Source organism: Staurois parvus, unplaced genomic scaffold (assembly GCF_062004578.1).
Source record: "Staurois parvus isolate SC_StPar_1 unplaced genomic scaffold, SC_StPar_1.0 ptg000937l, whole genome shotgun sequence".
NCBI classification, from domain to species: Eukaryota; Metazoa; Chordata; class Amphibia; order Anura; family Ranidae; genus Staurois; species Staurois parvus.
Genome location: NW_028318733.1, coordinates 1,331,925 through 1,355,587, shown reverse-complemented (window position 1 = coordinate 1,355,587; position 23,663 = coordinate 1,331,925). Strand labels below are relative to the sequence as shown.

The 23,663-nt window shown below is 43.7% G+C and overlaps 1 protein-coding gene across 1 annotated transcript in view; it reads right to left on the bottom strand.

Annotated features, from left to right (window-relative positions):
• Positions 1 to 4,174: 4,174 nt before the first annotated feature.
• SMTNL1 (smoothelin like 1) overlaps positions 4,175 to 23,663 on the bottom strand; it is a 525,456-nt gene continuing 505,967 nt past the window's right edge. The window contains exon 6 of the mRNA XM_089656772.1: positions 4,175 to 4,437. The gene's annotated coding sequence lies outside the window, so the exon portion shown is untranslated. The remainder of the gene's footprint in view (positions 4,438 to 23,663) is intronic.

The following is a 23,663-nucleotide window of genomic DNA, read 5'->3' as shown; positions in this document are numbered from 1 at the left end:
GCTGTCATGCCCGGCCAGTAGCGTGGCATCGGAGCGCGTGTTTAGTGCGGCAGGAGGTATTGCAACTCCGCGGAGGACACGACTGTCCACCCAAAGTGTGGAGAGACTCACGTTTGTGAAAATGAATCAGGCGTGGATTAGTCTGGATTTCAAACCACCAGTTCCTGACACAACTGACTAAATCCGCCATGAATCATGCCCCAAACATGTGCCACTTTCAGGTCTCCTCACACTGCTGGTGTGTTCCATTTTTTGTCATAGGGTGCTGGCAGATTACGGGCCTCCCATAGCTGCTGCCAGGCCCCTAATCTGCCATGGGCCCCTATACCGCCTCCTCATGCTGCTGCCAAGTCCAGAGTCTCTCATGGGTCCCTGTACGGCCTCCCATTGCTGCTGTCTCCATCGCCACACTCTGCCATGTGCCACTTTCAGGTCTCACACACTGCTGGTGTGTAGAATTTTTTGACATAGGGTGCTGGCAGATTACGGGCCTCCCATAGCTGCTGCCAGGCCCCTAATCTGCCATAGGCCCCTATATACCGCCTCCTCATGCTGCTGCCAGGTCCAGAGTGTGTCATGGGTTCCTGTACGGCCTCCCATTGCTGCTGTCTCCATCGCCACACTCTGCCATGTGCCACTTTCAGGTCTCCTCACACTGCTGGTGGGTTCCATTTTTTGTCATAGGGTGCTGGCAGATTACGGGCCTCCCATAGCTGCTGCCAGGCCCCTAATCTGCCATGGGCCCCTGTTGTCGCTTGTTGGCATATTCCGCTCGTTCAGATGCTCCTTCTCCTGCTACTCCTCTTCACGGATTCCGTCAGCAGTCTTTCTTGGAATCCGTTTCCAAGAGACAACAGTTTGCGAGCACGCACCAGACGGTGCAGAAACTGAACGTCCTCCTGTCCAAGTTGCTGCTGCCAGGCTCGTAATCTGTCATGCGCCCCTGTACCGCCTCCTCATGCTGCTGCCAGGTCCAGAGTGTGTCATGGGCCCCCGTACCGACTCCAAATGCTGCTGCCAGGCCCGTAATCTGTCATGGGCCCCTGTACCGCCTCCCCATGCTGCTGCCACGTCCAGATTGTGTCATGGGTCCCTGTACGGCCTCCCATTGCTGCTGCCAGGCCTGTAATCTGCCATGGGCCCCCGTACCGACTCCTCATGCTGCTGCCAGGCCCGTAATCTGCCATGGGCCCCTGTACCGCCTCCTCATGCTGCTGCCAGGTCCAGAGTGTGTCATGGGTCCCTGTACGGCCTCCCATTGCTGCTGTCTCTATCGCCACACTCTGCCATGTGCCACTTTCAGGTCTCCTCACACTGCTGGTGGTTTCCATTTTTGTCATAGGGTGCTGTATGGCCTCCCATTGCTGCTGCCTCCACCGCCACACTGTGGCTCCACACTCTGGTTTTGGCCCCGTGACTGGCCAAATGAGTGAAGTGTGCGGTGATTCTAAGATCGACGGCACTCATCTGCATGTCATACTGCCTGACAGTATTATTTCTCTTCCCCAGCAGACTCCAAGGGCATTTAAATTAAAGGTACAGTGTTCAGCACTAATATTAAGTCTCTCTGAAGCCTAGAAACACCCTTTTTTAAGTTAAATTCACAGCGAATATATTCGACTCGAATCGAAATTTTTCTACGAATTCGCCGAATCAGTCGAATCGAATTTTTGAATACTTCGCTCATCTCTAATTGTCAATTATTTTGATGTGATGTTGCAAGTTCTTATTCACTGGACCTAGGCCCCCTAGGGAACATGGGGGTGAGTATTCTGTTTGTGTACAAGATAAGCTATGTGACTCTGGGTTTCCTTAATTGATCCCATTACATACAGGCCAACACGATTCAAGATTTATTTATTTATCTGTGTCGCATTGTACATGGCATGCAGATATCACTGATCTTGTGATATCCATCATGGTATACCACCAATTATTGGGCCATGGCGAAAAAAAAGCATTGGAAGCTTATATATGAGTTTAACATATACACAATTATTTATACATTTATGAATTTTTTGTGAAACCAGAAACCACGAAACCAGAAGTGACATTCATGAACAGTGTGTCATCATCCATTTTGGACTCTTTTCCATGGTCAGAAAATGCAGCGGTTTTACAACTAACATCACTTTTTGGCTCTTTACATTTGTATTTGTGGCAGTCCTTCTTTGCCATGGCCAAAAAACTGTGAAACTGTGGATCTTGTTGGTATGTCATGGTTATACATATATTTATACATATATCTACAGTATATTTTATTTATTCTAAAAGTTTTATCATATTTAACAACATCTGGTATTACTGAAGTATTAACTTAGCTATATCTGTTACTAATTGTATGGGATGGATGCTATGAGATTTAAATCTATTATCTATAAATTTGTGCTAAGAATATTATTAAGTGCATATCTTTTGAAGCCAGACACATATTTATATTTGCATATTACCCACCCACGGATGGGAAGAGCCCAAGTGGGACATCATGTGACCCATCTAGTAGTAGATCAGCTATGCTTCATCCAAAATTGGCTCTGAGGAAGAGGGGATCCCCTCTCGAACTGTGTTAGCCTCTCGGTCTTGGAACTTGCCTAGGGAACCAGGCTGCTTCAAGGACATTGTGGACTTTGATGTGCTTTATTCTGATGTATTTTGTGAGCATACATCTGTTCCTTTTACATGAATAAAGCTATCGCTAAGGTAATGTGTTAGTCTAGTGCACCCTCTGTTCTTTCTTTTTGTGGTAATCCTTCTGGGTTATCCCGGCCCGTTAAGGGGCAGCAAAGCCAGTGCCAATGTCGGATTAGCTGAAGACTTTAGATGAAGGGTTTGCCAGTACAGTTCTCTTGAGTGCAGGAGATTGGTCTCTCCTATTCCCTACAAACCTGGCCTGGTGCTTAATGGAATATAGAAGCCCCCTTTAACACTGTTCCTGGGCCCCCGTGTGAATGGATATGAAATAATTCACCAAAAATAAGTGTAAATAGACAGTGCACATAGACAGCTTTTAATGAGTCCTTTATTAAAAAACAAAAATGTTCCCCAATGTACATCCATCATCAATCATATCATGTGCATAACCCTGTTGCCCTTGTTAACTTTATTGGCAGGGGAAAGAGGAATGTCATTTGAACCCGGGCAAGCAACAGGATAGTCAGTTGTTGGCAATAGGAGTGTTATTTCCCATGTGGGTTGGCAGCCATCATTCATAGTGAGTGGACCTATATCACTGCATGACATCGGGGGACTTTTTAAAAATTTGTTTGAATAAAGGACTTATCAAAAACTGTGTTATGCTTTTATTTACACTTTACATTTTGTTTGGTGAATGAGTATGGGGGAGAGGATCTGGGGGCCCCATTAATGTTAAAGAAGGCTTCCAGATTCTGATAAGCCTCCCATCTGTATACCCCCAGAGCCACTGGGCCAGGGTTGTGGAAAAGAGATCCTTGTCCTCCTTAAACATGGGTCCCTTGCAAAATACCTGCTGCATTTTGAGGCCTGCTATGGTTCAACAGCGGGGTGCATAGTTGTTACCCCTTTAATGGCCTGCCAGGATGCATACTGTGATGCCATACTACAACATTGCATTGAAAAACAGATCATGTCGCAGCTGCACTACTGTGAAAACAGCCTTAGATGGACTAGTAGCTAAAGATGAACTTTATAAGAAATATTTAATCAGAGACTGGGCACTATGTTAGGCCCCTTTCAAATGGGGCAGATCCGTCAGCCTGCTCAGCAGGGGATCTCTCCACTGATCCCCGCTGAGCAGGAGGATGACAGATCTTTGTCCGCTCTGCTGCTGCAGATACAGACACTGCCTGCTGATTTCAACAGAACGGTCGAATGGAAACGGGCCATCTGTCTATTTCTACCTTATTGTCATCTGATCCGATCTGCTGGATGGATGGGCAATGGAAATCCATCCGTCTGTTTTTGGCATACAGGATTGGATTGGATGCTGGCGGGTGTCAGTAGACTATTGTCCGCTGATACCTGCCGGTCCATAGAAGTTTATGGATGGACCAGTCGGGTCTGCCTGTCTGTTTTTCAGGCGGACCCGATTGGTGCATCCATAAACTTCTATGGACCAGCAGGTGTCAGCAGACATGTGAAAGGGGCCTTATTGGTATACCCATAAAACAAAAAAAATCACAAACTATTGTATACATACAGTTAAAGGGCTATATTTTAATTCTTTTTTCAAATAAATCATACAAGGAAGGTGACAAACATAAGAATTCCTCGGATCAAATAAAACCATTCAGCGTATATATACATTTTCCCAATAACAGCCATAAGAAAATGTATTAAGACATATCTTTTTCTAGAGTAGGTCACTTCTTTTCATAGCATGCAGCCACTTCTTCAATACCTAATACCTTATATCAGTCCATTTTCACATTGCTAAATGTCAGCATTTTCCAAACTGATCTGTTAAAAAAAAATCATATGCAAATTATCACCCAATTTATATAATTTCTGGAAATGTAAACATTATTTCCCAAACACATTGGATTTACAAAGTTTACCTGAGTTATCAATGCTTCACATAATACTTACAGAGATATTATCATCCAACCATATACATTAATGTTTGTCATCAGTGTGCCCTTATTGATCTCACTGTCAAAGGGATTTGACCTCTTAATCCTACTGACACAATATTTCTGTTTTTTTGTTTCCACTGGAGAAAGGGCATCGCTAACAGGGGGATAAATTTGGAGCAAAAATGCCCCCAAAGTACACTGACCGCATTTTACCTTGAAGATGGAGTGTCAGGAACAAGGCTGCTGTCAACAGCTCTAAACACAGGAAGTCTCATGGCTGCTGTCAATATTCCCTGTGTCTCTACTGCCCCTTTCAAATACACCCTGTCCCTCACTATAGGCAGAGCAATGTTCAGTCCCATGCTATGAAAAACTACAGCTGGCCATATACTAGTAGAACTTTGTTCAAATTCATTTTCATTTTCAGATTGATTTTTTTAATTCTTAGTGAGGTAAAAAAAAATTTCACCACAGTGATGGGAAAATTTGAAGGATCAGAATTGAATTTTTTCCTCAAACAAATTTCTAACAGCGAATGTGATTTTTGCTTGAGAAAGTCCATTAGTTCTAAAAGTGAATGTGAAAAGCAAAGACAATTTTGCAGCACTTTTGAAAGACATTCGTCATACAGAATTTTTGTGGGCATGTTTGTACAAACATCTATTCCGAAATGTATATTGCATGGATAGTCTGTGGCCCCCCAAGATAGGGAACTCAGAAATCAAAGACTACTTTGTTAGTGCTAGTGACAGACTGCATCATACATCTCATTTCTGATTTTAACTTTAGTAGCACTGTAAGTAGAATTTTTATTTAGGGGGGAAGGGGGGGGAGCAGGTAGACATACATTTTGGACAGAGCAGCCAACTGCTCTGCAACAGATATGGAAGAGAACATATGCTTTGACGCATTGCATGTCTCCATGGTATGTGGATTAAGTTGACTTTCCCATGTTGGTGTAAATGCTGGGGTACAGTGTATGCTGCTGACACAGATTTCAGCTAAGGAAGCCTCACAAATAAGTGGTTAAATATCTTAATGAGGTCGACTTGAATGTGACTAAGGGGAAGCCCCATTTATAGCGAATATGGACTGAAACTAAAGTAACTTCCTTCATCTTGCATCACCTGTCCAGGGTAGCAGGTGATATATCTAGAAAAATCTGCAGAGTTATCCTGTCCAAGGAGATAGCGGGTGTCTTGCTGGCAGCCCTAAGTATATCTTCCTTTACCAGGAAATCTTTTATACAAAGGACTAAGGTTCTGAGGAGGCTTGTCAGTAGGTGGTTTACAATACAATACATACAATACATACAATGCATACAATGTATGCGATCACATGTGAAGGATTTTGCATCTTGATCTGGCGGCGAAAGAGACTTAAATAGCTTAAGCATAGCAGGAAAAGGATCTCAGGAACATCCTGAATCCTCAGGTTGTTTCTGAGATTGCAATTATCCAGGTCCTCGAACTTAGACCATAGTTGATTAAACACTGCTGAGAGTGTCTCATTCTCCCTGGATAAATCATTGTAAGCTAAGCTGAGTTCATCATGCTTAGTTTCTAAGCGGGCAGTGTGGGCACCCAAAGCTGCAATCTCCTGAATCAAAGTGTAAGTACTTTTATGCAGTTCTGATTGAAATTTAGCAGCAGTCTTATTATATATATAGTCTCCAGACCTCTATCAAGATCCTCTTTAGTAAGCTGAGGGTTGTACTCATGGTCTTGAGCAGGTGTAGAGGCAGCCAACTCCTGTGAGAGCTGTGAAGTAGGAGAAGGGCTGCAGGTGCCACCTTGGGCCATGTTGTATTGCTCTTGTACCCGCAGCAAGTAGTTGGTGGGAGACTACTGAGTGGCCCCCTTGGTCTTCTTTTTAGTTACTTTTTATGCATGAAGAGTTCCTGGGGGTGACAGAGATGACTGTGGTGGAAAACCACCAAGTGGTAGCCCCAGGGAGCAGGCTAAATCCAATGTGACAAGCAGAGCTGTGCATGCACCCCCAAGTTGTTGATGTTAAAACAGACTAAATCCTGTCCCATACCAGTCCACAGGATGAGTGTGTGTTTTATGTATCTATGCCATGATAAAACATCATCTTTTTTACCAGACATGGTGGGAAACATTAAATGCTCTAATTTATATTAGATCTGTAATAAAAATATATATTATAAAAAACCTCTTCCTGTATCTCCATTGGCATATTCTAGCTGCCCACAGCTGACCTGCCACTGGTCAATTTTTGGTCAGTTTTTTTGTTACTTATTTTTATTGTTTTCAAAAAGAAGGTGCATACAAAACAGAGCCTCTGGGCATACCCCGGATCAATGTAACACAATAAGACATAAAACATAAAATAAAGAACAGGTAAACCTAAATGCACAAAATATAACTGGATAATAAAGCAGAACATCACTCTCTCAGTCACCATTTACTATTTGTAATCTTTATGCTGCTAGCATTAGTAAATAGATAGGAAAATATATCATATTTACTTGTTTCAAACTTTTTATTACATTTATTCAGCTACCTCCTGTTTCCAAGCCTAGGCAAATTATGTCTTACATTCCTTGAAGTCATCAATAAGTGGAATTGATTAGGGTGTTGAATGGTGTATACGGTGATGTCTCTCTCTCGTTTCCTCTTCGCACAGATGATCCAACCCACCCGTACAAGCAAGGAGATCGGGTTTCCAATGCCAGGAAACATGCTTCTAGAGTAAAGATGATCCTAGAACCACCAAATAACCAGGAGCAACAGACAGAACAAGGAAAGGAGACAGACCTATCAATGCCCTACAACCTCCAGGATGCTGCTTCATCCAGAGATGGCTTGGAAGAACTTTCTTTTGATTGGTTGTCTCTCAGTGATAACCTTTTCAGTGGCTTACTGGGCTAGCCACTGCTACTATCACCCAGAAGAGTGGCCACCAATCTGTGGCCACAACAGTGAGACTATGAATGACACTGAACTAATAAAAAAGGAGCATAAAAGATCATTGACTGAAAATATGTCACTGTTGAAAGTTAAGTACAGGTATGCCAAACTCTTTGAATTCAAGAGTTGTTGGGTTTGCAGTATGCTCCACCCTGAAACCATGAACATTCCTTTGTATGCTGCAGCAAAAAATGTGACATCAATGTTTATTGGTAATCTGAGTATTATCCTTACAAATGTTACTACAAGGCCTAAATTTGAAGTCTTGGGTGTTATGATGGAACCTGAATGGTGTTTTCAGGTAACAAATCAAAGGAAGGGGAAGAATTTTGTAGTAGGTCTAAACTTAATGTCACTGGGAAAGCACCTGAGGATGGTAACTTTGTACAAGTAAATACTACTAAGAATAGATGGAAAAATACATAGAAAATATTACTAACAATGTAAAATATTACTACAGAAAACATTATGGATTAAGCCTCATTTTTATTAATCTAGCTTTAGTTGATTACCCTAACCCAAATGTAAGCTAGAACGGTTTCAGATCTGCAAATTTCCTGTCATTTCTCCCTCTCCATGGTCCATCCCCATCATGTGGAGTGGTAAGACTGTACCTTATTGCTCTGTGCAGTGGTACTATCACGGTTAAAACTACCAACATTGCACAGACCTGCTTATTACCATCCAGGTGGAGCTCTTTGAGATGTACCACACCATCTGTGAGCTTGAAAATTGTACACTCTGCCATAAGCCTTGTTCCACGATTGGATGGACATTGAGGCGGAGGTTCTTATGCACCAGTTCTGCACCTTTTTAACCTATAGGTCAGTGGTGGCGAACCCGTGGCACGCGTGCCACAGCCGGCACGCCGAGCCTTATCTGTGGGCACGCCAGGAGAATCCAGCGGCGCGCTGTCTTCCCGGCTGTAGTGTGCGTGACAGCCGGGTCCCAAGTGCGCATGCACAAGAAGCAGTGCTCCTTGTGAATGGTAAGGCGGTACCTGGGACACATGACAGATCCCAGAAGCCGCCGGACCAATCACAAAGCGCAGCGCTTCTCGCGCATGCGCACTGGGCATCCGGCTGTCCGACGAGCGCCCACACTACAGAAGCCGGGAAGACAGCGCGCGGCTGGATCGAGGAACAGGTAAGATAAAAAAAAAAAACTCTGCGGAAGTAAGAGCGGGTACCTGTCAAATTCAGGTACCCGCTCCCCCTCCCTCCCCAAAGGTCAGCAGTCATCCCTGTGCTGTGTCCCCAGTCTCTGGTCATCCCTGTGCTGTGTCCCCAGTCTCTGGTCATCCCTGTGCTGTGTCCCCAGTCTCTGGTCATCTCCTGTGCTGTGTCCGCAGTCTCTGGTCATCCCTGTGCTGTGTCCCCAGTCTCTGGTCATCCCTGTGCTGTGTCCCCAGTCTCTGGTCATCCCTGTGCTGTGTCCCCAGTCTCTGGTCATCCCTGTGCTGTGTCCCCAGTCTCTGGTCATCCCTGTGCTGTGTCCCCAGTCTCTGGTCATCCCTGTGCTGTGTCCCCAGTCTCTGGTCATCCCTGTGCTGTGTCCCCAGTCTCTGGTCATCCCTGTGCTGTGTCCCCAGTCTCTGGTCATCCCTGTGCTGTGTCCCCAGTCTCTGGTCATCCCTGTGCTGTGTCCGCAGTCTCTGGTCATCCCTGTGCTGTGTCCGCAGTCTCTGGTCATCCCTGTGCTGTGTCCGCAGTCTCTGGTCATCCCTGTGCTGTGTCCGCAGTCTCTGGTCATCCCTGTGCTGTGTCCGCAGTCTCTGGTCATCCCTGTGCTGTGTCCGCAGTCTCTGGTCATCCCTGTACTGTGTCCGCAGTCTCTGGTCATCCCTGTACTGTGTCCGCAGTCTCTGGTCATCCCTGTACTGTGTCCGCAGTCTCTGGTCATCCCTGTACTGTGTCCGCAGTCTCTGGTCATCCCTGTACTGTGTCCGCAGTCTCTGGTCATCCCTGTACTGTGTCCGCAGTCTCTGGTCATCCCTGTACTGTCCGCAGTTCTGGTCATCCCTGTACTGTCCGCAGTTCTGGTCATCCCTGTACTGTGTCCGCAGTCTCTGGTCATCCCTGTACTGTGTCCGCAGTCTCTGGTCATCCCTGTACTGTGTCCGCAGTCTCTGGTCATCCCTGTACTGTGTCCGCAGTCTCTGGTCATCCCTGTACTGTTAATTAGTTTGCACTACTGTACGAGTTGTTTTTTCTAAACCAAAAGCTCGATATTCAGGTTTCATTGCAGTGTTGGCACTTTGAAAGAAATAAGTTGGTTTTGGGTTGCAGTTTGGGCACTCGGGCTCAAAAAGGTTCGCTATCACTGCTATAGGTAATACCTTGATCCCACCAGTTTTTCATCCTGAGACTGTGATTGGTGAATTTTGGGTCTGTCCCTGAATAGTCCTGGTGTCATACTACCATCTAGGGACTAACTTTCCTCCAAGAGTAACATCAATACTGAAACCATTTATTGCTAATGTGCCCTGGGGTATGTACAGTTCTGATGTCACTACTAGTTGCACTTACATAGATCCTTGTGATTAATGATCTGCAGAGGATACATACAGTATATACAATATATCTAAAGTCCGGACGTCTTCAATTTTCACATTGTTCTTAATTTGTTTGTATGTTCATGCAAGTGTTGTGAAAGTTTGATGTGGATGAGCAGTGTTATACAAAAACTCTACATGCGTTGCTAGGTCAGAATGACCAATGATATATTATACTCTTACCAATGTAGATAGAAACTACAAATGGCTGATGAGTATAAGGTGAATCCATTTATAGAGAGATAAAACTAAACTCAGGAAACGAGAGAGAGGTTACAAGTTAAAAAGACATATTTCTTTACAGTTCCTCCTTTTTGCCACAAAGGCCCTGATTTACTATTGTGCCTAGGCGCATTTCCATGGGCTAATTTCTACTTTTTAATAGCGACCGTCTACTTTTAGACGGCAAAGACATTTACTAAAGAAAGCGTCAACACGTTGACTCGAAAGCGAATTTACTAACCAGACACAGTCCAGGAATCAGTCTCAAAAAGCAGAGGTGCTAAGAAGCACGTCAAACACCACGAAAAATCACTGCAGAAACATGTCCACATTTAAATTTGCTTTGTCAAATATCAGGACTTCACTTTAAACAATACCTGACATTTCAAGAAATTTTTAAAATGTGTAAAAAATTGTTTTTAAAGCAAGTTGTGACAGTGAAGAACTAGACGCTTTTCCAGCGTCTATGGCCGGATATAAATGCGCATGTGCAGAACACATTTTAGCCGTCTGCGGTGGGCGCTTTCTTTTTAGACGCTGTTCATTACTAAATCTCTGTGTGGAGTCCACTGACAGACGGCACTCCATCGCGTCTACTGTGTTTAACATACAGCACTGTTTGTAGCCAGGCATATCTTTATGTATTCTAATTTGATTTCCTTAGTTCTATTGATTCTGTTTTTGTTTCTTATCCTTTATAATTATTTCTGTAATGATTTTACTTATTTCGAAGGTCTAGATAATATATATTTTGACAGCTGAATCTAAAAATAAACGTCTGCAATAAAAAGAATAAAAAAAAAAATGTCTTGGGGTCCCCCCTCCCATCCATTCCAAGCCCTTTGGGTCTGGTATGGGTATTAAGGGTTAACTCCATGTCAAAATTAAAAAAAAAAAAAAAACGGCGTGGAGTTCCCCCCAAAATCCATACCAGACTCTTATCCGAGCATGCAACCCAGCAGGTCAGGAAAGGGGGGGATGAGCGAGCGCCCCTCCCCTCCTCAACCATACTAGGGAACATGCCCTCAACAAGGGAGCTCCCAGATCCCGGCCCCCCCCCCATGTGAATGAGTATGGGGTACATGGTACTGCTACTAATTCACAAAAAAACTAAAAGTGTAGTGTAAAAAAACACAGGACACGGTCTTTGACAAGTCCTTTAATAAAAGAATGTCCCCCGAAGTAGATCCAACGTCAATCACGAAGCCTGTCGCAGGCGACCGAAAAAAAAAAAAAAAGGTTCAGAGTCCGACGGTGGCTTCCAGCCTTCTGCTGTGAGTCTGGGTGACAGCTCTTAAATATGTAAGGGGTGGGGCCACTCAGAGACACCTAATGTGAATGTCAAACAGTGGGGTGAGATAAGGGCCTGGACTACTAATAGATTTGTTAATGCTGGTTTACACTAAACCCCCTTTTGTGAAGGATTTGTCAAGCAAAGAGCTGAGAGAGAGAGAGAGAGAGAGAGAGAGAGAGAGAGAGAGAGAGAGAGAGGAGAGAGTGAGACAGAGAAGAGTGAGTGAGAGATACATACTGAAGAGTGATAAAGAGAGACATACAGAAGAGTGAGAGAGAGAAAGAAGAGCGAGTGAGTGAGACAAAGAAGAGTGAGCGAGAGATAAGTGTGAGCGAGAGATACATACTGTAGAGTGATAAAGAGAGACATACAGGAGAGTGAGAGAGACAGAGAGAGAAATGGCTTGGCAGGGGAAGCCACACGTCAAAATTGTTACAAATACTGGCGTGGATTTTCCCCCCAAATCCATAGCAGACCCTTATCCGACCAGGCAGGTACCGCATGCCTTCAAAGATTTATTTCCATTGTTGATTTGCCTGCTTCGTTCACACGAGATGCAATTGAAAATTGCGCTTTAAGTTACCAATTTCACTGTGTTTTCTTGAGATTTTCAAACAAGCTGTGTTTTCAATTGTGTTTAGCATTGCGATTTCTATTGGAGTCTAGATGTGAAATTGCTACTAAATCGCCAAAAAGTTAGACAAGAACTGCTTTTGAAATCGTGCTGCAACAAATCACGTATGTTAATACACTCACATTCACATTCATTATATCCGATATCATGTACGATGTCAATTCACAAATCGCACCTGAAATTGCACACCCTGGATGCCATTTGTCATGCGATTTGCATGGCCAGCAACTTGCAATTTGCATGGCAAATTGCACACAATGTTACTGGGGGGCTAACATCACAGTCACCTCTAATCTGATGTGGCAATTGCCCAATTTACAGTGAAGTTGCATGAGTTCACAACCCAACTGGATGTGAACAGAGCCTACAGTGGACAATAGGGTGCAACTTGGCATACGATTTGCAAGTCGCCTGTCACGCCAATTGCATGCCAAATCGCAAACAATGTTACTGGGGGCCACCCGGTCATATTGACCACTTGCCCTCCTGAGGATTTACCCCCCTTAATGACCAGGCCTCTTTTTGCTACTCGGTGCTGCACTAATTCAACTGATAATTGCGCGGTCATGCAATGCTGCTTCCAAACGAAATGTACGTCCTTTTTTTCACACAAGTAGAGCTTTCTTTTGGTGGTATTTGATCACCTGTGCGCTTTTTATTTTTCACGCTATAAACAAAAAAAGACAAAAAATTTTGAAGAAAAACGATATTTTTTACTTTCAACTATAAAAAATATATAGTAAACTCAAAGTTAGTTATAAGTTTAGGCCAAAATGTATTCTGCTACATGTTTTTGGTAAAACAAATTCCAATAAGTGTATATTGATTGCTTTGTGTGAAAGGTATAGCGTCTACAAACTATGGTATAGATATTGCAATTTACGCCATTTATTTGCTATACAGCGCTGTGCTAGTTTAACAGACAATTGCGCGGTCATGCAATACGGTACATAAATGAAATTTACATCCTTGTTTTTCCCACAAATTGAACTTTCTTTTGGTGGTATTTGATCGCCTGTGCGTTTTTTATTTTTTGCGCTTTAAAAAAAAAAAGGCTGACAATTTTGAGGAAAAAAACAATATTTTGGACTTTTTGCTATAAAACATGTCCGGTAAAAAAAAATTTAAAAATCAAATTTAGTCAATGCATTCTGCGACATGTCTTTGCTACAAAAAAACCCAATACGTGTAAATTAATTGGTTTACGTCAAAGTTATAGCGTTTACAAATGGCGGGAAAGATACTGGGATTTTAAAAAATTTTTTATACTAATAATGGCGGCGATCAGTGACTTATGGCGGCGATCAGCGACTTATGGCGGGACTGCGGCGGACATTCTGACACTGGGGGGGAACTGACTTGGGGTCACTGACATCCCCAGTGACACCAATATAGTGATCAGTGCAAAAAAAAACACTGACACTGTACTAATGGCACTGGGGAGGAAGGGGTTAACTTTATTATTCAGTGAAAGGGTTAACTGTGTGAGGGGAGTGTTTTACTAGGGGGCGGGGGTGTGTACTGCAGGGAACACTGCTGATCAGGACAGATAAACTCTTCTGTCACGATCAGCGTGTCAGGAGCTGTCAGGGAACTGACAGAAAGCACAGCTACTGCAGCTGTGCTCTCTGTCACTGATTGCCGCTAATTGCCGGGACATAGCCGGTAACGACCGGCTGTGACCCAGAGACTGACATCCGCGGTCGAGATGGGTGGGACAAGTAGGGTGGCGGCGTGACTCGCGCGCACCCCCTACCTGTTTTAAAACGTGGTTTTGCCCAGCCGTGCCGCCCTGCCGCTGTATTTCTACAGTGGCTGGGCGGTATGTGGTTAAAGCAGATTTCTAAGTGGTTCTATTTACACTACGGTCACATCATGTGACTTACGTTGAGGTCGCATGATTTCAAAGTTGGGGGACATGGTGATTTCAAGTGCAATTTGCAATACATCTAACACAGATCTCTCTGCAAATTGCATGAAAAGTAGTGTATTCATTACTTTATTATTTCTTGCGGCTCCGACCAAGTTTGAACCAAAACAATATGAATGCTCCAATAGCGGGCACATTGAGTGCAACTTGGCATGTGATTTGCACAACATGCGAGTTGCAAATCGTATGCCAAGTCGCACCCTATTGTCTGCTGTTAGAGCGGTCACATGGGTGTGTTTCAAACACTGGTTTCTAAAGTAGTAAATGTACTACTTTAGTGGCAATTTGCATAGACATCTGTGTCAAATTGCATTGAAATGGTCAGCTTTACTGTAACTCGCATGATTTGTAAATTGGCTTTGATGTGACAGGGGTGTAATGTTTTTTGATGTTTGATTTCTGAAGTGTTTTTCAGATTTATGGGAAATTCCCCATACTAGCCAAATTGAATGGTCATTTTCAGTATTGCATGCAAGATGTGGTCATGTGACTGCCTTAACTCATGTGATAATCTGGAGGGAATTGTGACCATAGTAGCAATAAAGGTTCCCATGGGGTTCCCTTTCACAACCCTGCTCAATGTTCTGTTGTATGCTGCACAGGTACACTTCACTGTGGCTTTCTTTCTGAGTCTGATTTGTGTGGCCTGTATACCAAGGGTTAATGCAGGTTGGAAGAGAATTAATCAGGTGCAAACACTTTCTCTGACCAAAAGGACAGTGGTGGGAGCAGGCTTAATTGAGGGTGGGTCCTTGTTTGGCTTGCTCCAAATGCAACCTGTAGTAACTTTTGGGGGACTATTTATCAAAAATATGATTTCATTCCAACAGCAACAAGCCCAGCCGTCTGTTAAGGGTTAACCTTTCTTGGTTAGAATTCAAATGACCTTCTAGTGAAATTACACCCACAATGAGTGGAAGGAACCTGTTCCAGAGACAATAGGTTATTTGAATTTCTACAAGTTGTCAAACAGGGCCAGAAGAGATACAATTGTGAGAGCTTATGTTGGTGACTCTAAGACTGGCAAAGTATGTTTCCTCAACAAATTGCCATTTGTCTATTGGAGTTGAGGAGATTTCACCTACAAAAAGCCAATTATAAAGTCAAATACAACGTTGGACTTTCAAACAGTAAGTCACCACACCTGACCAAATTAACAATAGTGAGACGATACTTATAAGTCTGAGAAGATTAAACAAAACCTTGGGGAGAGTGATAAGCCAACAAACTTCTCAAACCAAGGCTACAAGTATAACTGGTTGTTTACCCTATTATCTTAACAATAGACAAGTAAACAGAGGTTTCCTGTTCGTCATTCCTAAGACCAAAAGGTGAAACTTAGAACTTATATTTCTACCCACAAAGACATTAAAGAAGAGACACATTATTCACACTCTTTTTCAAACAAAAATATATTCAGCAGAGTTGGGGATTGCATACCACTAAATTAAGTATGAAATGGTGAAAAGTAAGATATTTTGTGAATTGGTATCAGTTGTATGTTTCCATCAGAAAGCAAATGTTTCACACAAATTTGAACCTCAGGGAAATGAATAACTGAATACACATATATCTTCTATGGTTCCTATCCAGAACATTATAGGTAGAATCAAATATATTTGGATGAGACGTATATTTAATATCTAAAATCACCTTGGTTTCCACCCGAGGTATGAGTCATCATAAATACTCAAATTGTTTTGTGATCCCTGACTGCCCCCCAGTGGACAGGTGAGAGATATCTTAGGTACATACACCTCTCGACCGGCCAATCAAAAAGCCTGTTGGGAGGGTCTCTAAAACAATGGTTTGGATGGTATAAAAAGTCATGCACCTCATTTAAAAAAAAAAAAACAACACAGAGACAACACAGAAAAAAACCCAAGGAAACCGACAAGCTGAAGAAATCTGACGAGGCTGAAATCTATCCCATCTGAAGAACTACCACTTAATCCTTTCAAACTTTTAAAAACTTCTACTAAACTTCTAAATCTCTGAACTTCTACCATCCTACATTTTCCCAACACTACCACCTATTGCACTCTCTCTCACTTGCTCCCTGCGGCCATCATTCCTGAAGGCGTTTCAATTGCCAGCTGAATCCACTGGGGAGGCGTCATAATCCAGGTTCTGGGTGTGGTGAGACTGTTTAGAATTAATATTGTATTGGATATCTCCTCTCTTGTATAGAGTGATAATAATTGCATTGGGGTGATAACTGCATTGGGTGTTCATATATAGATAGAGAGATCCATATTATTACTGCTAGGAATTGTTGGTATCATATTGAAAATCTACATATTGCATAATTAGTTAATTTTTATTGGTTATAGTACAATTTATCAGGGAATATTTTCTCCCATTTCTATGGCCACGTTTTGGGAGAAATGACCTCTGAAGTACTCTAAATTACCATTTATTACTAAGTTAATTTTAATCTTTATTATTATCCAGAAAAATTGTTTGGTGTATAGTATTGGTATATTATATTTTTGATCGTGTGTACCAGTATCCATTTATTACCAGTCTTTTGCGTTTTGTGTTAATATATATATAATTTTTGTACATAAATAAATGTATCTATTTATTTATTATAAGGCAATTCTTGTGTATATGGTACGAAATCATACTGGCTAAAAGGACTCAAGGTATAATAATAAGTGGTGATCAAATTATTAAGGTGTCCAAATTATTGGTTCATTAAATATTTGCCGTATTTTAACGGCTGGAGGCACTGTGATATTTTGTTTAAGGGAAAGGGACACCGCCCTTCATAAGTAGAATAAATTCTTACATAAACCACCACAAACCTAACTTATATAAACACGTGCAGTAGTGGGTGATTTGGCCTGTTACTAGGCCGTGTGATGTTCACCAAGTCCTTGCTTGTTGTGGTTTGAGGAGGAAGAGATATTGTGCTGAACTGCCCCAGAAACCACTCAGACTGTGTTTGGACGTGGGCTGTAAATGTTCTCTTTTTTTGCCTTGTAAAGTGTGTATGTGTGTTATTGTACAATGATTATGTGTTTTTTATCTTTGCATTGTAAGCCTAACACATGTCAATACACCCTGTTCCAAATTATTATGCAAATTATATTTTTCTCATTTACCTAAATAATTGATGTAAATAACAGTCAGCATAATTCTCATGTTATCAACTATTAAGAGTACAATTCTAACAGCCCCCCCTTCTTGCAAACAGTAAAATGATTAAAGGGCCACCCCGGCACCAGGTCCCCCCTCCTACCAAAACAATTAAGGAGGCCCTGGCAAAGGCCTCCGCAAAGATGGCCGCCACCCCAGCTCGTGGAAGCAAGCAAGCTGCAGGGGCATATGCAGCCCTACAAGATCCACAGCCCAGCCATCCCTGCACATCTGAGGGTGAGTCTGACACTGAAACGGACATCTCTGCACATGCCCTGATGCCTGGCCTTACACCCCCTGACTTACTGTCACGCTTCGAAAAAATGCTACACAAAGCTTTGAAGCAGAGCTCGGACCGCATCACTGCCACGGTATCTAGGGAAATCCGTGAACTAGAACAACGCACTGCGGACCTAGATCAGAGGGTAGATGGTCTTGATGCCTCGCTTCAGACACATACGGATGACCTTGATCTCATGCGTGACGAAAATGCAACACTAATGACACGACTGGAGGACTTTGAAAACCGGGCACGGCGCTCAAACCTGCGTATCCGTGGCCTTCCGGAAACGATCGTCGATGTCCAATCAACGGTAACAGCTCTGTTCCAAGAGCTTGCCCCAGCTATCCCAATCGCAAGATTAGAATTGGATAGAGTACACAGGGGATTAGCACCACGACGCACGGATGGTCCACCACGTGACATTATTGCCAAGCTCCACTTTTTCCACACCAAAGAGCAACTCCTACAAGCTGCCCGTAACGCAGAATCTTTACAGTTCCAAGGTCATACCTACCAACTATTCCAAGACCTATGTCCCTCAACTATCTCCAAGCGCAGGGCTATGAAACCTCACCTACAAGTACTTCAACAACACGCTATACAATATAGGTGGAGCTTCCCTTTCGCAGTGCGATTCCGATACCAGTCTCAAGATTACACCTGCAAGACTCCAGAAGACCTACTAGACACCTTGCGGATCCTACAATTACATCCCCCAGCGACGCCTTCAGAAAGCGCCAAGCGGAGGTCCACATCCTGCTCGCCGCGGAAGTCCTTCCCCACGCGTGCTACTGAAGGCCCACTCAACCTCCACAAACGTGGACGTTTTTCGTCTCCGGGTCTATCTTCACAAGATACCATGGACTGAACTATGTCCCCAGTTTGTCCTTCTTTTTCCCACTTTTTTTTTTGGCCACACACACCAAACGGTGTACTCTTTTGACTGTCGCTGCGGTTACCACCGCTGATATCCTTTCTCCCTCTACCTGTTAAATTTTGGTTGCAACCTGGGGATTGTTCTGCACCCCCCCCCCCGGGCTCCATTTTAGTTTAGTTTATATTTGGGAGCCTAGGCTTTGACGGCATACGATGCTACACCCCCTCCCCCGTGATGTCTCACTAGTTCTGCTAATGCCGTCTAGGTCTGGGATACCTTGATATTCTTAACTGTGTTTTCTTTACACACCTGTTTTTTCTACAGGGACCTCGCCACCATTTATCAAACAAGTTGCTGTCATCCTTACGGACCGTGTACCTGCGCACTCCAACCTAGCCCCTGTGTTATTGGTTATTTGATAACACTTGGGCTACTATTGTTCCCTAGCCAACCCTGATTTAGGGTGTCCTTGGGAACCCACCTTTTAGGCCTTAAATGGCCCCTTACACCCCTTCTTTCCTGTTACCTCTCTCATACCGTATCCCTCCTCCCTCCCTCCAACATGACTCCATGACTCTGCACAACACACTCCACTACGTTCTCATCTCCAACAGTAACCGTCAAGCTCTACCCCGGGAGGTAGTGACATGCTATCTTAACCAATATGCACTTTCCCCATGGGCTCTTTAAATATCCTTACCCTGAATGTACAGGGCCTCAATATTCCACAGAAACGTAATAAGGCTTTCCGAACCTTTGCTACACTTAAAGCTCACGTGGTCTGTCTACAGGAAACACACTTCACTCCCAACTCCACTCCTACGTTTTTTGGCCCTCGATATCCTCAGGTCTATACAGCCTCTGCCACCACCAAACGCAGGGGGGTACTGATTGCCTTTCATCGCACAACACCTTTCACGCTATGCACCGAAATCAAAGACCCGGAGGGTCGTTACCTCCTGTTAGTAGGGCAACTCCTTGATGTTGATGTCACCATTGTTGCATACTATGCCCCAAACCAAGACCCTTTACCATTCCTTTCCCACATACTCTCGGTTATAGACCACCATAAGCGCGGAACTTTAATTGTTAGTGGAGACAGTGTAATATATCCCTTTCTCGATAAATCCCCTCAACCATCCCCAGTCCCTGCCTCTAAACAAACATTCCAAGCCATACTACACTGTTATTCTTTGATAGATACATGGCGAGAACTTAACCCGGCCAAACGCCAATACACCTTTTATTCTCATCCCCACCAGTCATTCTCCAGGATAGATCATATTTTCATTACCACCGCCTCTACCCCCCGGCTCCTGACTTTTGAAATAATTCCAATCCCCTGGTCTGACCATTGCGCCGTATTCATGGCTATGACCTCGTTAGCCCCATCCCCCGCTGAACCCTCTTGGATTATCAACGATAACCTGCTTGCAAACCCAGCTCACTGTCTAGAAATCGAAGCAGCCCTTAAAGACTATTTTTCTCTTAACCAATCGCCTGATATTTCTCCTCTCCTGTTATGGGAAGCACATAAACCGGTATTGGGAGGGCTTTGCATTAGCAAAGCATCCTTCTTAAATAAAAGCAAAAGGCAACATCGTCTCTCACTGGAGCAAACATATGATTGTTCTCATCAAGTCTTCCAGACGGCTCCTACGCCTGCCAACCGTGAGGCCCTGGAGCCGTCTAGATTGGCTCTAGATCTCTTTCTCACGGATCAAGCGGAACTCTCACTCCGTAGATCTAGGCACAAATATTACACTAGGGCGAATAAACCCAATACATTCCTGGCCCTCTCACTTCGCAGGCTCGACCAGCTCACTAGACCTATCCGGATACGCACCTCTTCTGGCAACCTCACTAGTAACCCAGAACACATTCTACAGACTTTCCATAAACACCTGTCACAGCTTTATTCCTCTTCCACACCTTTTGACCCCGCACAAGCTGATGCCCTTCTAACTTCCATTTCCTTCCCAAAACTTTCAGAGTGCCAGTTAGTGGCACTTGAGCGACCCATCTCCCAAGCCGAAACTTTAGATGCAATTAAAAACCTAAAACTACGTAAACGCCCAGGACCAGATGGCTTCTCAGCCACTTATTATAAAAAATTTGCTCATCTCATTACACCTATCCTCACTAATGCTTTTAACGCTTTACTGTCTGGCCACACCTTTAACCATGAAACAGTGCAAGCGAACATTTCAATGATCCCAAAGCCGAATTCTGACGACACGCAGTGGTCCAATTATAGGCCAATCTCTCTCCTCAACATAGACATCAAACTGTTAGCCAAAATCCTCTCTTCATGTCTCAACCTGTGTATTGGCTCTCTAATTCATAACGACCAAGTCGGCTTTATCCCAACTAGGCAAGCGGGAGATAACATCAGATGTGCATCTCTCTTAGCTAATTTAGCCAGGTCTCGCAATATTCCCGCCTGTTTCCTGTCCCTAGATATCCGGAAAGCATTCGATACAGTATCATGGCCATACCTCAGCTATATATTGCATCGTTGGGGTTTTGGCCCACACTTTTTAACCTGGATTTTCTCGCTGTATCGAGAGCCCTCGGCCAGAATTAGGTATCTGGGGCACAGGTCAGCTCAGTTCCTGATCTCCAGAGGCACGAGACAGGGCTGCCCTCTGTCCCCTTTGCTCTTTGCCCTAGCTATAGAGCCTCTGGCCCTCTTAATCAGAGCTAACCCGAATATCAGGGGACTCGAGATAGGAGGCACGCATCATGTCTCTTTGCGGATGACGTCTTACTCTTTCTCACATCTCCATTGACTTCCTCTCCTTCCCTACTCCGGCTTCTCGAGGCGTTTGGCTCACTCTCTGGTTTAAAAATAAAACCTAATAAATCGACAGCACTCAACATCTCTCTCCCCCCTTTAGAGTTGACGCATCTAAAGCAGATTTTACCATTACCTTGGTCACAGTGACATATCCCTTTTTTGGGAATAAAACTGACCCCTAAGTTATCAGACCTTTACGCAGCCAACTATCTTCTGATGCTAAACCATCTTTCTGCCCTTTTGACCAAATGGTCTTCCCTACCCCTCGCATGGCTAGGCAGAATAGCAGTTATCAAGCTGTCAATCCTCCCAAAAATTCTATATTTATTTAGAGTCCTCCCAGTCCCAGTCCCCCCTCACTACCTCCGCACACTGCAGCGTCGTATTTTTTCCTATGTATGGGGCGATACTCGTCCTCGTATACCTCGCTCCACCCTATACCGTCCCAAGCTCAATGGTGGTCTAGGCTTACCTGACATCAGAAAATACTATCAAGCAGCGCATTTAGCCCAATTACCTAAATATCATGCAACCTTTGAAATCCCTCAATGGGTTGCTCTTGAATCGATAGAATGTGACCACTTATCTACAGCTAACTTACTCTGGTTGAGGCCTATAGACCGCCGCTCTATAACCAACCCCATCACTTCTCACTTTTTATCCTTATGGGATAAACTGAAAACCCGATATCTCCTCCAATCACTACATAATCCCCTGCTCTCGTTTCTACGAAACCCAGCTCTTCCCCCGGCCTGGCAGACACCCCTTTTGTTCAAAGCCTGGTCCTCTGCTAATTTGCCTCGCTGCGGGAAACGCATAGCCTCCCAGCTTCTGAGATATTTCGATACTTGCAGCTACAACACTTTTACGCCCCCTACACTACAACAACCAATCAGCCAGATGAGATGTCTCTCTTCGAACGAGCGTGTTACAAAGACCCTCATAGATGTGGGCTTATCTCGTGCTTATATTCACTCTTCACTACTCCGATTACCACGTCCCCACCTCGGTATACTCATAAGTGGGAAGTGGATTTAGGTAAGAAACTCGACCCATCTGATTGGGATCACATTTGGGCCAACACAAAATCATCTTCGCAGAACATTGTAGCTTTGGAAACAAATTATAAAGTTTTAACCCGCTGGTACCTGGTCCCAGCGAGAATCGCAAAATTTACCCCTAATTACTCGCCCAACTGTTTTAGAGGCTGTACGGATTCAGGAACACACTTTCATATGTGGTGGGAATGCCCAGTGGCCCGAGTCTTTTGGGATGAAATTTTCACCATGATATCTACACTTAGCACTATCACTCTACGACCCGACCCGACCCGACAACAGCCCTACTCAATCAGTGCCCCCCTGCCGTCTCCAACTCGCAATTCAAGCTCCTTATGCAAGTTACGACGGCAGCTAAGCAGGTTATAGCGAAATCCTGGAAATCCCCCACCCTAAGTGTTGCGGCTGTCAAAACCAGAATAACACAAGCCATGATACATGCAAAGGTGGAAGCCACAATTCTAGACAAGATTCCTAAATTCTTGCGCATATGGAGCCCATGGGTAGAGCGCTTCCTCCCGCCTAACTTTGATGAATCACTCCTTCTCCCTTGATTTGTATACTGTGCGCCAAGGATACTGTCAATAGCCCTTTGCAGGCAACACGTGGGGTCTGCTGTAAATTTGATGAATGCTCATGGAGTCATCGTTGTTGTTCCTCTCCCCCTTCCCTCCCTTCCACCCCCGTCTGACCCCCTTCCAAACTTCCCCTTATTTCTTTAATGCACTTGGGAGACGTTACTCTGATTGGCTGGGACAATAATGTCATCTGTTGTCAACTCTTATTTACCTGTTTCCGCTAGAAAAGTATAGACATTTGTAATGTGATCCTCATCCATTGTTTTCTATGTCCTACTGCCACTTCAATGTCCAATGTACATTCTCTCCTTGTTTATGTTATTTTGTTAATAAAAATGTTTGAACAAGAGTACAATTCAAATTTTATTGAACAAACCTAATGATAACAGTATTTTTTTTAAACATAAAAAACCTACAATGCACTGTTCCAAATTATTACACACAGTAAGTTTCAAAACACTTTATAGGTTGTAAAGAACTGAAAATTGTCATTTGTTGTGTGCAGTATATTTACTGAAATCAAAAGCTATTTCAATCAAACTTTTAACAACATTTTAACTTTTTAAACATTTTAACAGGTCCTGTTACATTTTAACATAGGACCCCTTATTTGATAGCAGCTTCACGAGTCTTGCATCCATTGAATTTGCTAGTTTTTGGACAGTTTCTGCTTGAATTTATTTGCAAGATGTTAGAATAGCCTCCCAGAGCTGCTGTTTGGATGTAAACTGCCTCCCACTCTCATAGATCTTTTGCTTGTGGATGCTCCAAAGGTTCTCAATAGGATTGAGGTCAGGGGAGAA